The following is a 12757-nucleotide window of genomic DNA, read 5'->3' as shown; positions in this document are numbered from 1 at the left end:
GATTCTCCCCAATGTACGTACATACGTACGTTTGTATGTATGTTTGCCAATGGATATGTTGCAGCAGCGAATTTCATGCATTCTTGCCGCCACATACACTTGTCTACTTACGTACAGGCGTGCCACAAATGCTTGGCTGTCTTGCTGTAGTACGTCTGGCCGCCTGTCTACACGCTGTCTGCTCTACTCACTATTTGTATGAGAGTGCACACATACATACATACATACATACCTACATATGTATTTATGCAGACATTTATTTTATGTGCATTCGTATGACCACCACGTGCGTCGCGCTTTTTATACATTGTATTGAGAAAACTTTTACTTTCAAACGCTGCCTGCTGCTGCTGCTGCGCCTCGTGCTGGTGGTTCTGGTGCCATCGTGCATATCGTGCATATCGTGCACACCGCAGTGCTGTGCCGACTTTTTAAATTTGAAGTAGCTGCAATGTCCATCTCCTGTATGGTTGGGTGACTGATTACTTCCCCTCCGCTGCTGCGTTAAATTACTCTCTTCGCCTTCATTTTGCTGTATTTTTCTGTTTTTGTTTTTTATCGTGACTCGGTTGGTTGTGATTGTTGTTGGTGGGAACATTTTAAAGCTCCACAGCGTGCAAGATTTTGTTCTTGGGGTTTTCTTTGCATTGTTGCATTTTCTTCGTTCTCCTCAGTTTTACGTAAGCATCGCTTTGTGCGTGCGTTTCTTTTACTACTACACACATACATACATATGTGCATGCATCTTGTAAGGATTTCCCTCGCTTTAATTTTATTTGCTTTCATTTTCATAAGCTCTTTAACTTTCACTTGTATGGAATTTAAGAATATTGGTAGGTCGTAGCAGGCCATTTAAGTTCCTTTTTTAGAGGACATTTCAATATGAAACTTCAACCTTTCGTAAAATAAAAGTAACAAAATGTTAACAAAAAATGATAAGGCGCGGTTTTATTTTGTTTGAGAGCTTGGACAATCAAATTTATTTGAGGGGAAATTTGATTTTGGGTTTTTTTTTTTATTTTTAAGGAAAGTATTTGAGGGGAAGTATTTTGCTGACATGTCATGGGAACGTGTACAAACGCTCTGGCTCTGAAACTTTTCGTTGCGGTACCACTTCGTGGTCGCAGAGCAAGAGATAGGCCTCTTTTGAGTTCGTAAGATCAGCTGGAGAAGAATTTGGCTTCACTTGGTGTGTCTAAGTTGCGCCGGTTAGCACGAGAAAGAATGAACTGGCGCGCTTTGTTGAACTCTGAACGCTGAAGAGGAATAGGAAGAGAAGTGGAAGATGCAAGCTTGTTTCCCTAAAAATATAGGGCACTTCTTCGTTTTCCTTCTTTTCATGTTGATTTTCTTTCCGTGGTTATTGGTTTTTCCCGTGGCTTTTGATTTTTACCGTGGCTTTTGGTTTTTTCCGTGCATTTTTTTCGTTGCTTTTTTTGTGTTTTGGTACGACAGTGAGGCAAGCGCCATAACTTCAAACACAGCTGATTCTGCGTCAGCCACTTCTTCAGCCTTCTGACCATTCATTCATCTGCCCATTCACTCAGCGAACCATTGTATTGTTATGCTGTGCTGTTGGGTTTTTGTCTTTGTTTGCATTTTATCTTTCTTTCTTTAAAAGTATTTATTATTTACTATCACAAAGCGCCATCTCCATCCTTGGTGTTTGTATGTAGGTTGTGGTGTTGGGCACCTGATTTCAGATTCATCTGCCTTTATTTCTCTCTTTTGTGTGTTTTTTTATTTAATTTCATTTTTTTTACCTTTTGGTAAGGGAAGAAGCCACTTTGATTCGCTTTGCTTTTGTTTTGTACGGTCACTCGTTTGCTGGTGGTAAAGGATTTGGTTTTTTGTTTTGCATTTGGTATATACATACGTAGGGGAAAATGGGGAGTTGTGAGACACAGGGAGTTGTGAGACATTGTTACCTTTCGGCATTATTCATTTGTTTACATTCGATTTTAAGTGTCAACAAGTGCTCTCGATGCGATCTCACTTTTCAGCTAGCATTGGTCATATTTACACGCATTCGACGCGTCTCTCCAGTTACTGTGTTTTGGAACTTCTCGGTAAGTTTTTTTCATCATTTGCTTTGCGATACATTCGATCAGTTGTTGAAGCGAATTGCAAATGTTAATATATACAAATTATTAATCCTATTAGCTTTGAATTTACACATTCACTTGGGCATGAACGTTCGATGTGTTTATGACTACGCGGCCATTTATAAAAAAAACGAGTTGGGGAGTTGTAAGACACCGTTTTAACGCATCTTTCATAAGTACCTCGCAATATTCATGCATTGTTTGTATATATATCATGAAACTTTTGGTTAAATTTGAGTTTTTATTGTTTTAAGTTAAGCAGAAACAACTCCATTCATTGCAATGTATGCGATCGAGCTGTGCACCTAAAGTGCGCCAATTTACGAACTGGTTATTATACATGTTCTCACTGCGAATCATCAGATTGATGGCATTGCATTTTTTATACACTTTTTTATAACAATTGTCTTTTCTTTTTTATTTTTCATCTTAATAAAGAACTAACAACTAAAATAAGTCATTTTTATTGATTTAAACCATGGTGTCTCACAACTCCCCACATTTTTTTATTTTGTATTATATTTTATATGATTATATACAATTTTAATTTTAAGGAAAATTGTAGTTTTGTTAAATAGGCCATACCAATAGCTTCCAGTATTCATTGACTAAAGATTCCATCGTTGACATATGCAGAATATTAAGATTTTGAGTAATACGGGCCCAAAAACAAAACCCGTCTCAAAACTCCCCATTCTCCCTTACATACATATGTATATCCTTTTCGACATGGTATTTGAGATGTATGATTTCAATTAACATTTTTCGTTTGCCAAGCCCCTGAGTGAATTAATTCCAAATGACGTAAATGAATAAAATTGAAGCCATGTGATCTCCTCACATTTCCAAGTATTTACCGAATATACTGACCCACATTCAAAGTAGGGTAAAATACTCTATAAGCTCACTATTTGGAGTTATCTTTTCGATTCATAGAGCAATGCAGGCTTCAGTTGGACACTGCACGTTCGCTTAGTAATGTAAAAGTCACATCTTTTGAGAGTCAAGCCCCAGCAGCGCTACTTGGCTTGAATTTTCAGTCAAATTGGTTCATTAGCCTGTGAAATATTGGCGGATAAATAAGTCAATCGGACAGAAAACATCCAGGATGGAGAAACTGGAGTTTCTTGCCGTTGTTAAGTTCTGCATTAAAAGGAACAATGCCCAGTAAAACAATAATTTATAAGTGACTCAGCCACACATTCAGGGCAGAGTGTCAATTGAAGACGATCAGTCAGTCTCAGGTAGCCGAATTGAAGCAATGCCCCCAAACAGTTTGGAAAACGTCAGAAAACTTATTCTGTATAATGAATTTTTGGGAAACAGAGAAGTTACAGAAATGGTAAGAATTTCATCTGCGAAATTGGTATGTCTTGAGGTCGGCGCAAAATGGGTACCGAGAATATACTTCAGCGCGTCAAGCATTTGCGTGTGTTTTTGCATCTGTGTAGCGAGAACAGATATGAATTTATGAATTAGATTATTATCGAAGACGAAACATGAGTTCCTCACTTACTATGAGTCTGAGTCGATTTGAAGCAATAGATCAGCAGAATCATAAAAAAGTTGAAACATCGGCTAAGAAGTTTCAAGTGTCACAATCGGCTTAAAAGCTGATGTCTTTAACATTTTAAGCTTCAAAAGTCACCTTATTGGTCGATTATATGGAGAGCGGTGGCAAAATTACTTAAAAGTACTGAGCTACACTTCAAGAAAAATTACAAGATTATATTGACTGAACAAGAAAGCAAATTGCACTCATATTTGTTTCATATTCACAAGAAATATATTGCCATCCGAAAAATCAGCAAAATTTCCAACTTTTTAATCTGAATTTTTAAAAAGTTTGAGTCTGCGGGTTTTTAGATAATTCAATTTTAGTATAATGAAATGAAAGTTTGAAGTACCCCGAAATCACGTTTATTTTTGACAAGTTTTTTTTTTTAATATTGTTTTTAATATTTTTTTTTAATATTTTCTTTTAATATTTTCTTCTAATATTGTTTTTAATATTTTTTTTGTAATATTTTTTTCTAATATTGTTTATAATATTTTTTTATTAATTTTTCTTTAATATTTGTTTTTCTAATTTTGTTTTTAATATTTTTTTTAATATTTTTTTCTAATATTGTTTTTAATATTTTTTTTAATAATTTTTTTTTAATAATTTGGTTTTTTAATATTTGTTTTTATTGTTTGTTTTTTAATTTTTTTTTTTAATTTTTTTTTAATATTTGAAAAGAAATGTTTTTTTCATATTGTTTTTTTTTTTTTTGCCTATGTGTACCATGTGTTTGTTTGTTATGTGTAATGAACTGAAATTTGTATATATGCAAAGATCTCTAAAATTGCTTGCTCAAACATTTTCTAAAAACCCTGAACAAAAAGTTGGAAATTTTGATGAATTTTTCTGAACACAATATATATAAAATCACTTACTTTTTTATTTTTGTTTCTTATAATTTGTAATTAATTGAATTCAGAATGAATCTCTCATTCAATTGTTTGGGGATTCCCCATACACACTAGCAACTCTGCTGTGTGTCTTATTGCTTATCTCTAAACAAAATACACTTTTTGATTACCTACCCACCAAACACGCATGGTATTTTCTTTTAATCCTCATAAATTTACCCCGTCAAATATAAAAATGAGTACTACATACAAATGTATGCATATATTTTCCCGTCTTATTGTCCTACAATATTATTGTTGTTGCTGCATGTGCATGCAATTATAAATATGCGGTGTAATTTGCACTCACTTTTTATTTGCCTTTGCTCAATTACCAACTGTTATTGGCATGTATTGTACTCTCAGTTGTCTGCATACGCATATACTAATGTGTCTCAGCGACCTGCGTCTACTTTTGTTGTAGTTGACTTACATTGTTTCAATGTTAACGGCACCAATACCAGCGACTTTTAATTTACCCGCATGTTTCTGCATATCTTCGCTAATACGCAAATGCCGTCAACTTTGTTTGTGTTCCCCTTTGCTACACGAACTGCCGCTCCCTGCCTTAGTTGACTTGTGTATATGTATGTACTATATATTTGCTTTGATGCGGGTCCATTAATGCCATGCTTTAGTAGATTTACTCACACTCAGATTACTTCTCACGCCTGCTATGCTTCTCTTTTAGGCGCCAGTACGTAATTTTCTTCTCTTTCTCGTCTATTGATATATTTTATTTAAGTCAGTTGTTGATGTTATTGTTTTTTTTTTTCTTGTTTATTTTGCTTAAACATATTCTCAGCCATTTGACGACGTTCCAACATTTGCCGTCGCATTGAGTGTCTGCGGTTAGGTTTGGCAATAATTTATTTTTGAACTTTACCCATTAGAATTGCTGGCTTTCCGCTGCCGGCGGCTGGTTGTAATTTGTTGCTGTACATATACATATACAGTAGCTCAAGAAAGAAGTGGGCTAGCATAGAAATACCCTAATATTTGTATTTTAATATACTATGCTTTGAGTAATTTTTTTTTTTAATAATTTTTTTTTGCATTGAATTAAACTTTAACTTTTTAACAAACCAAAACAAAAAAAAAACATGAACCTTACTCATGCTCTCTCGGGTATTGACATTACAGTGAATTATAATTTCATGAAAATCATTGAAAAATTGCGTTGAAATCGTTAAGAGTTTGTAGAATAATAATTTCTTTGAAAAAAAAAAATCAAAAATTCAATTAGCAACTAGGAGAATAAAATGACTTACAAAAGCATTCCTCGCTAAAATTTACTATAGGCCTCTAAACAAGTGAATTATATTTCCCACAAATTTATGGTTAATAATGTTCTCTACTTTATACGCATATGTGCTTATGCACTCTCTGTATGCATTGCTAAAACTCAACCCACGTTTTGTGCGACTTTATTATTGAGCCACTGTATGCATTGGTGCGCGTGTAAGTGCTGTGTACGTGCATGTTTATTTGATTGTACCATACATATGTTTTTTGTTTTTTTTTGGTGTATTTTTTCCAGTGGTAGTTTTATTTATGTAATTCTATTTTTGTTGTTGTGCCTGATTCGTACTCATTATTTGTTTTGATCTTATCTTCTTCGCCGCGGCATTTGCCTTTAGCCATTTCGTAGTTGCTGATTCAAATATAAATAGTTGGCTTACAAGGCATTGTATTGAGTTGCCGATGTGATATTTTAGTTGTTGTTTTAGAGCAATTGTTACGGAAATTGCTACCAGTATTTGGTTTATGGTGCCTGCGAGTACTACTATAATAAATACAATATACTTATATACTTTTCTATGTATGTTAAGTTCGCACGATATAAAGTACAAAGTGTGCTCCCCTCTTATCCATGCGTGGAAATAGATGTTTGTATTAACCTTTTTTTGCGCTTTCGCATTGACTGACTGACTGTTGTTGATTTAATGCTATTTGATTACTGCTACTTTACTAGTGTTACTCCTACTTCTACCTAACAACAACATACAACCCATCATCACCACAATATTGTTTTGCATTGTTTGTGTTGAACATTTTATGTTAGCCTACCTGACTGTGAATGCTCATGTTAATTTGCAGCTTTGCTGTAGTGGAGTGTGGTGAGTGCTTGTTCAGTGTGAGCGCGATTTCTATGGCATCGAAACTTCAATGTATTTCGGAACATTACCAGCTAATTTTCTGCTATCTCAATTTCATATATGGGGAGATCTATTAAATATTGAATAGTGCACTCAAGCCAAAAATCAGTAAAACAAATTACAATTTTTGTAGACTTCGTAAATGTTTTGAAATTAATGTTTTGTACACTTCTAATTGTGTTCAAATTGAGTAATTTTTGCTTTTGTGATGTAGAATTTATAGAAAAAATATTGATTTCCGTCTTAAATAAGACAAAAAATAGAAAAAGTATTTTTTTTTCATTTTAAAGAAGACAGAAAATAGAAAAAAACCTTTTTTTTTCGTCTTAAATACGACAGAATTTTTAAAGTTTGTTCGGCGCAAACTTTGGATATAATCTTGTTTCTGTCATTTGAATTTGCCAAGAGCTTTAAATGCTATATGGAAATGGATGTATGCGAGTTTTTGAGATGTGGAGACTTAACAAACAATTCTATAAATATGCTTCTTGATATATGTTGCGCTTATCTCGTAAATGTTTACTCTTGCGTAGTGTTCAGAGATTTAAACCTTTAAACATTTTTATTTTTTTTGAAAAATATGGTGCTTAATATTCGGTTTTCTCTAGCGCATTTTCACAAGATTTCGTCATGTTTATGTGACCTGCCAAATGCCTTGACTTCACCAATGTTCGCTACTCACTTAATTTTAGGAAAGGTATATTTTGAACACAAATAAATGTGTGGCATGAAACGACGGCGAAAAGAGTGAAGCGAAATAAAAATAATGGTATATTAATTTTAAATAAATAAAATAATAAAAATATTAATTTAAAAAAAAAAAATAAAATAAAAAAATATTAAATTTAAATAAAAAAAATATTTATTTTAAATAAATAAAATAATAAAAATAAAATACATGAGGTCTGTGGTGAACTGTATTGTTGGATAAAAGTCACCAATAGAGAAAGTAAGGGCTTTTTGTGCCTCTCTAGATTTTGGAGACTTGGCAGAGAACAAAAAGCCTGAAATCGCTTCTAATAACTCCCATTTATATCAAGCAGACCTAGACAGTTTCATAGAACGACCAGTTATCATTTATTTTTTCGTCTCTATAGATTACGAAATAGCAATTTTGGCACTGATGGCTTCGTACAAGGTTTTTGCAGGATAAGAAGAATCGCCTTTATGTACAGCTTTTGAATTGCATTTGATGCGTACTGATTTTCTTTATCTTCTAAAGTATTTTACTGTTACTCTAATGCCGGCGTATCTTTGTACATAGTTTTTTGTGTTTAAGTCTATTTTTATTTTTTTCTCTTTTATTTTGATTTATAAATCTACACTAAGCTTCATACGTATTTTGCCTCCAAACAATTCTTATCCACTCAGTATTATTAATTATAGCTGTGGTTGACTTTTATTCACCTGCCTGCGGCTATTTGATTTTTTCACTGTTTACTGTTTGTACCTACTATCCACTTTCGACACTCCCTTGGTCTCCTAAGTTTGCTTCTTGTTACTGTAATGCGATTGCTTTCAGCCACACCTTCGCTGTGCCAACGACTCTCATTCAGTAATGTTAACACACATTTTTTGAACTTCTCCCTTCTTGACATATCGTCGTCGTCGATAATATTTCGCAAAGTATTAACACGAAGGGGCAAGGCGAAAACAAAATCAGAAAAAAAAACTTTTAAGTAGGCAAAAAATGAATTGTCAACATAAGAAATTTACGCAAACACTAAACGCATTCTCGTCTTGTTTCTCCCGGTTTTTGCGTCTACAACTCTGTGTACTCTTGTTGTAGTTGTTGTTGTGCACGTGGGATTTCGTTAACATAATTCTGTGCTGTCGGTTGGGGATAAATGGGGAATGGATTGCCGGCAGCCGGCGGCCGGCGACTCGGTTCACTTCACTGGAATTTCATTATCAACGTTATATTATCCATCGTCGCTAAAACATAAACAGAAATCGTCGTCGTTCTCGTGAGACAACACTCGGCTACCATCACACACATGCAAATAATGGGAAACAAAGAAGCCGCAAAAAGCTTGGCGAGCAGCAACTAACGACGCTATCGGCACCCTGTCATTCCGGCAATTTCATTGCAATGCCAACTTGAGTACTGACAGAAATCTCCGCCACTTAATATTATAAGCAGGCATTGCAGCTTACGACACGTTTAGGCTTTTAAGTTGTCTCCTTACGCTTGGGTTTTTGCGTTTGCATGTGACCTGTTTTTACTAAGTTTTGCACGTAAAATACCCTTTCTTTGACTTCGTAAGAATAATTTAAAGCTCGGTAATGCTTATGTAAAGTGCAACTAAAATATGTATGTGCAAGATGATTTTTGCAGTTTTCTGAGTTTTGTTTTTTAAAATTTGCTGCCTGCATTGAAAATGTTGAAACATTCTTATCATGTGGTTTTTAACTATTCAATTTTCTGTTGTAATGGAGCTAAGTGGCGTTATTGCTCAAACAGTGGATACTTTGGAGACTTTTGGAAGTTACTCTTTATAAGCGCTTTTGCGGTATTAAGTGCATATGCACGTGATTTAAAAATGTGTAGACATTTTAAATTGAAAATCTTTGGTGTTGTTTGCATTATATCAACACATTTAGACATAATGGAGTGTAATTGTTGCGCGGTCAGTAATTTTTGAAAAGTGGAGGGTTTGGAGACTTTTTAAAATTTCTCTATATAGGCGTTTTCGGTATATTAGCTGCATACGCACATGATTTAATAAAGTGTAGACCAAAAAATGTAATTAAAAAATAAAGTACAGTACAATTAGGGTTGAATGAGCACCGAATTATCTGCACTCCTCGTCGAGTGAATACCAAATTCCTTTCATTGAGTACTCTGTAGAGTGAACACATAATTTTCTTTGTACTGAATAGAGTGAACAAATATTAAGAATTGAATGAAAAATAATGTTGAAACGGCGTTAGACGATTTTACAGCCTTTGACTAGGCTAACGAGGGGGTCAAGGAAGACACAAATGCTTTGGGTAACATACTTATCATTCGCAATTGTAGACAGGAAACTGGAAGGAAGGAAGTATCTTAAAGAAAAAAAGAAGCACACCAACATTAAATAGTTTTTTGGCACAAAATAATTTTAAGTTGTAAAAATATTTAATTTAATGGACTATGAATAAGTTCGTGCGGTTTTTTTTCGAAATTTGAAACTTTATTGACGTAAAATGGTTACAAATTTAATATTCAAAATATTGTCCATCGCTTACTACTACTTTTTCCCATCTTTCTGGCAATTCACGGATTCCCTTTGTGAAAAATTCGGTCGGTTTTGCCGCAATCCACGAATCGATCCATTTTTTGACTTCATCGTAATTACGGAAGTGCTGGTCAGCCAGGCCATGTTGCATCGATCGGAAGAGATAGTAATCGGATGGCGCAAGGTCTGGACTATACGGCGGGTGGGGTAGGACATCCCATTTGAGCGTTTCTAAGTATGTTTTGACCACTTGTGCAACATGTGGCCGAGCATTGTCATGTTGCAAAATAACTTTGTCGTGTCTATCGGCGTATTGCGGCCGTTTTTCTCGCAGTGCTCGGCTCAAACGCATCAATTGTCGTCGGTAGACATCCCCCGTAATCGTTTCATTCGGTTTCAGTAGCTCATAATACACAACACCCAGCTGGTCCCACCAGATACACAGCATAACCTTCAGGCCATGAATATTCTGCGCCGACGTCGATGTTGAAGCATGGCCAGGGTATCCATACGTTGCCCGACGTTTTGGATTGTCGTAATGGACCCACTTTTCATCGCCAGTCACAATTCGATGCAAAAAACCCTTTCTTTTGTGCCGTTGAAGCAGTTGTTCGCATGCCATAAAACGGCGTTCAACGTCTCTTGGCTTCAATTCATACGGCACCCAATGGCCTACCTTTCGGATCATTCCCATGGCTTTTAAACGTTTGGAAATGGTTGATTGATCAACTCCCAAAGTTTTTGCAACCTCTTCTTGCGTTTGAGCCGGATCTTGATCGAGCAATTCCTCCAATTCGGTATCCATGAACTTTGGCGGCGCACCCTCGCGTTCTTCGTCTTCCAAGCCAAAATCACCACTTTTAAAGCGTGCAAACCACTTCTGGCACGTTCGCTCAGATAGAGCATGCTCACCATAAACTTCCACCAAGATACGATGACTTTCGGCTGCTTTTTTCTTCATATTAAAATAATGAAGAAGAATTCCCCGCAAAAACACATTATTTGGCACGAAATTCGACATTTTCAAGTGTGGTAAAAATATTGTTGTTTACGCTTCAAATAAAAAACTTATACTGACGTTTGTGCCTTACGACAGTAGCTTCCAATGAATGTTTGGAAATGTGGATCGATGGAATAATAATCAAGTTACGCCATCTGTTGTAAAACCGAAACGAACTTATTCATAGTCCTATTAAATAAAATACTTTAAATAAAATGTTTTTATTTTATCAGTGAATTAATTGAAATTATTTTTAAATTCCATAATTTGAGTTCTGAGTTCTCAATCTTTCTTGAGTGAAGAGTTTTTCCACGAATTAGTTCACTCCACCCGTATTGTACTGTAATATTTAAACACACTTAGACATAATCGAGTGTAATTATTGCACGTACAGTACCTTTTTCTTAAAGGAGAGCTATGGAATTTACTCGTAAAACCCGTTTAGCATTTTAACCTAAGTATATTTTTTGTGTGGTCTTTAAATAATGAAGAACGGCGACCTACTATCCCTTCTTCCGACCTACGTTCCCACTACAGTCGGTTCGTAACTACCGGAACGACCCGGATTTATATCTGGCCAAGGACTATCGCTCCAGCGGCATTCCCCGTGCATGTGTGGGGAATTTCATATGCTACCACAACAATAACATATCTTCGTTCCCCATCCTTCTATTCAGGACATCATTGTGTGCAATTTGCTCTTTTTTGCCGATGGATTCAGGTAGTTGAAAAAACCCATACATTGTGTTCTGCGTATTGCCACGCATTAAGTATAAATTTATTCAGATATCCATTCAGTCTATGGCAGGGTCGGCTTTTCGTGCGCTTGCTGGATTCATTGTTGCAAGCCGACATGTGTTATGAGTGCGGTGCTTACTCATATTCAATCAAGTAAATGCGAAGCGTGAAAAGTTTTTAAAATCTAACTTTTATTTATTTCGTTGTTGTTATCCTTGTTATTGCTCATGTCGTGCTTGTTACATTGTTATTGTGGGCTCTTTTAACTTTGAAATATTTACCTTCTTTCCTCGCATGTCTCGCTCAAGTAAAAAGTTCTCCACGTGGCAAATAACTTTCCGTCTCATTTCGTTTTTTTTACACCGCTTTTTTCTCCTTTATCATTTTAAATGTGCTCTGGTCTGTAGCATCTTTTTGGTTTGGAGCTGCGAGATGTCTTTGTCGCACAGTGGTGGCGTTTGCCGTGTTTAACCACCTTTAAATTTTTGGAGGCACATTTTTTTAAACGAATTATCTCAAGAAATGTGCTGGTTATCTATAACCTAAGGCAGAGAAATTGGCTCATTTGGACTCGAATTTTAAAGGGAGCCACTTGACAGCCTATGCTGATCAGCTCGCTACAATTGAGGATTTGAAACCCGTTATTTAGACCGACAATAACAACCGAGATTATGCAGGGAACGGGCTGCTATACGATTGGGTCCACTGGCTGGATTTGATAAATCGCAGTCGAGACGTCGAGTTGCAATGACTTGAAGTTCAGCACACTAGATTGGGCTCATGGAGAGTCTCTTACCACTTTCCTAAGCTCCCGATTGCCTTCATCGGAAACCAACCATCACAGATCGCAGACGAAGAGCTTCGGCTGCCTTCAGACCCGCTTAACTTAGACACAATTATGTTCTGAATATTAGGCAGGTTTGGCAGCCGCATCGCACGCAGGAGCAACGATGCCACTTAGACCGCGAAATGGGTCCGTTGTAAGCTACATTGGCTGTGCTACATGCCCCATCCAGATTGAGCCATCCTGAGCTTTGGACAAAGCGTAAAAAATGGTTGATACCTAAAGTGTATAGATGA

At 35.8% G+C, this 12757-nt stretch overlaps 1 protein-coding gene across 11 annotated transcripts in view; it reads left to right on the top strand.

Annotated features, from left to right (window-relative positions):
- LOC128867531 (trithorax group protein osa) overlaps positions 1-12757 on the top strand; it is a 178450-nt gene that overhangs the window by 86090 nt on the left and 79603 nt on the right. The window lies entirely within an intron of this gene.

Source organism: Anastrepha ludens, chromosome 2 (assembly GCF_028408465.1).
Source record: "Anastrepha ludens isolate Willacy chromosome 2, idAnaLude1.1, whole genome shotgun sequence".
NCBI lineage: Eukaryota > Metazoa > Arthropoda > Insecta > Diptera > Tephritidae > Anastrepha > Anastrepha ludens.
This window is presented reverse-complemented; position numbering and strand designations above follow the sequence as displayed.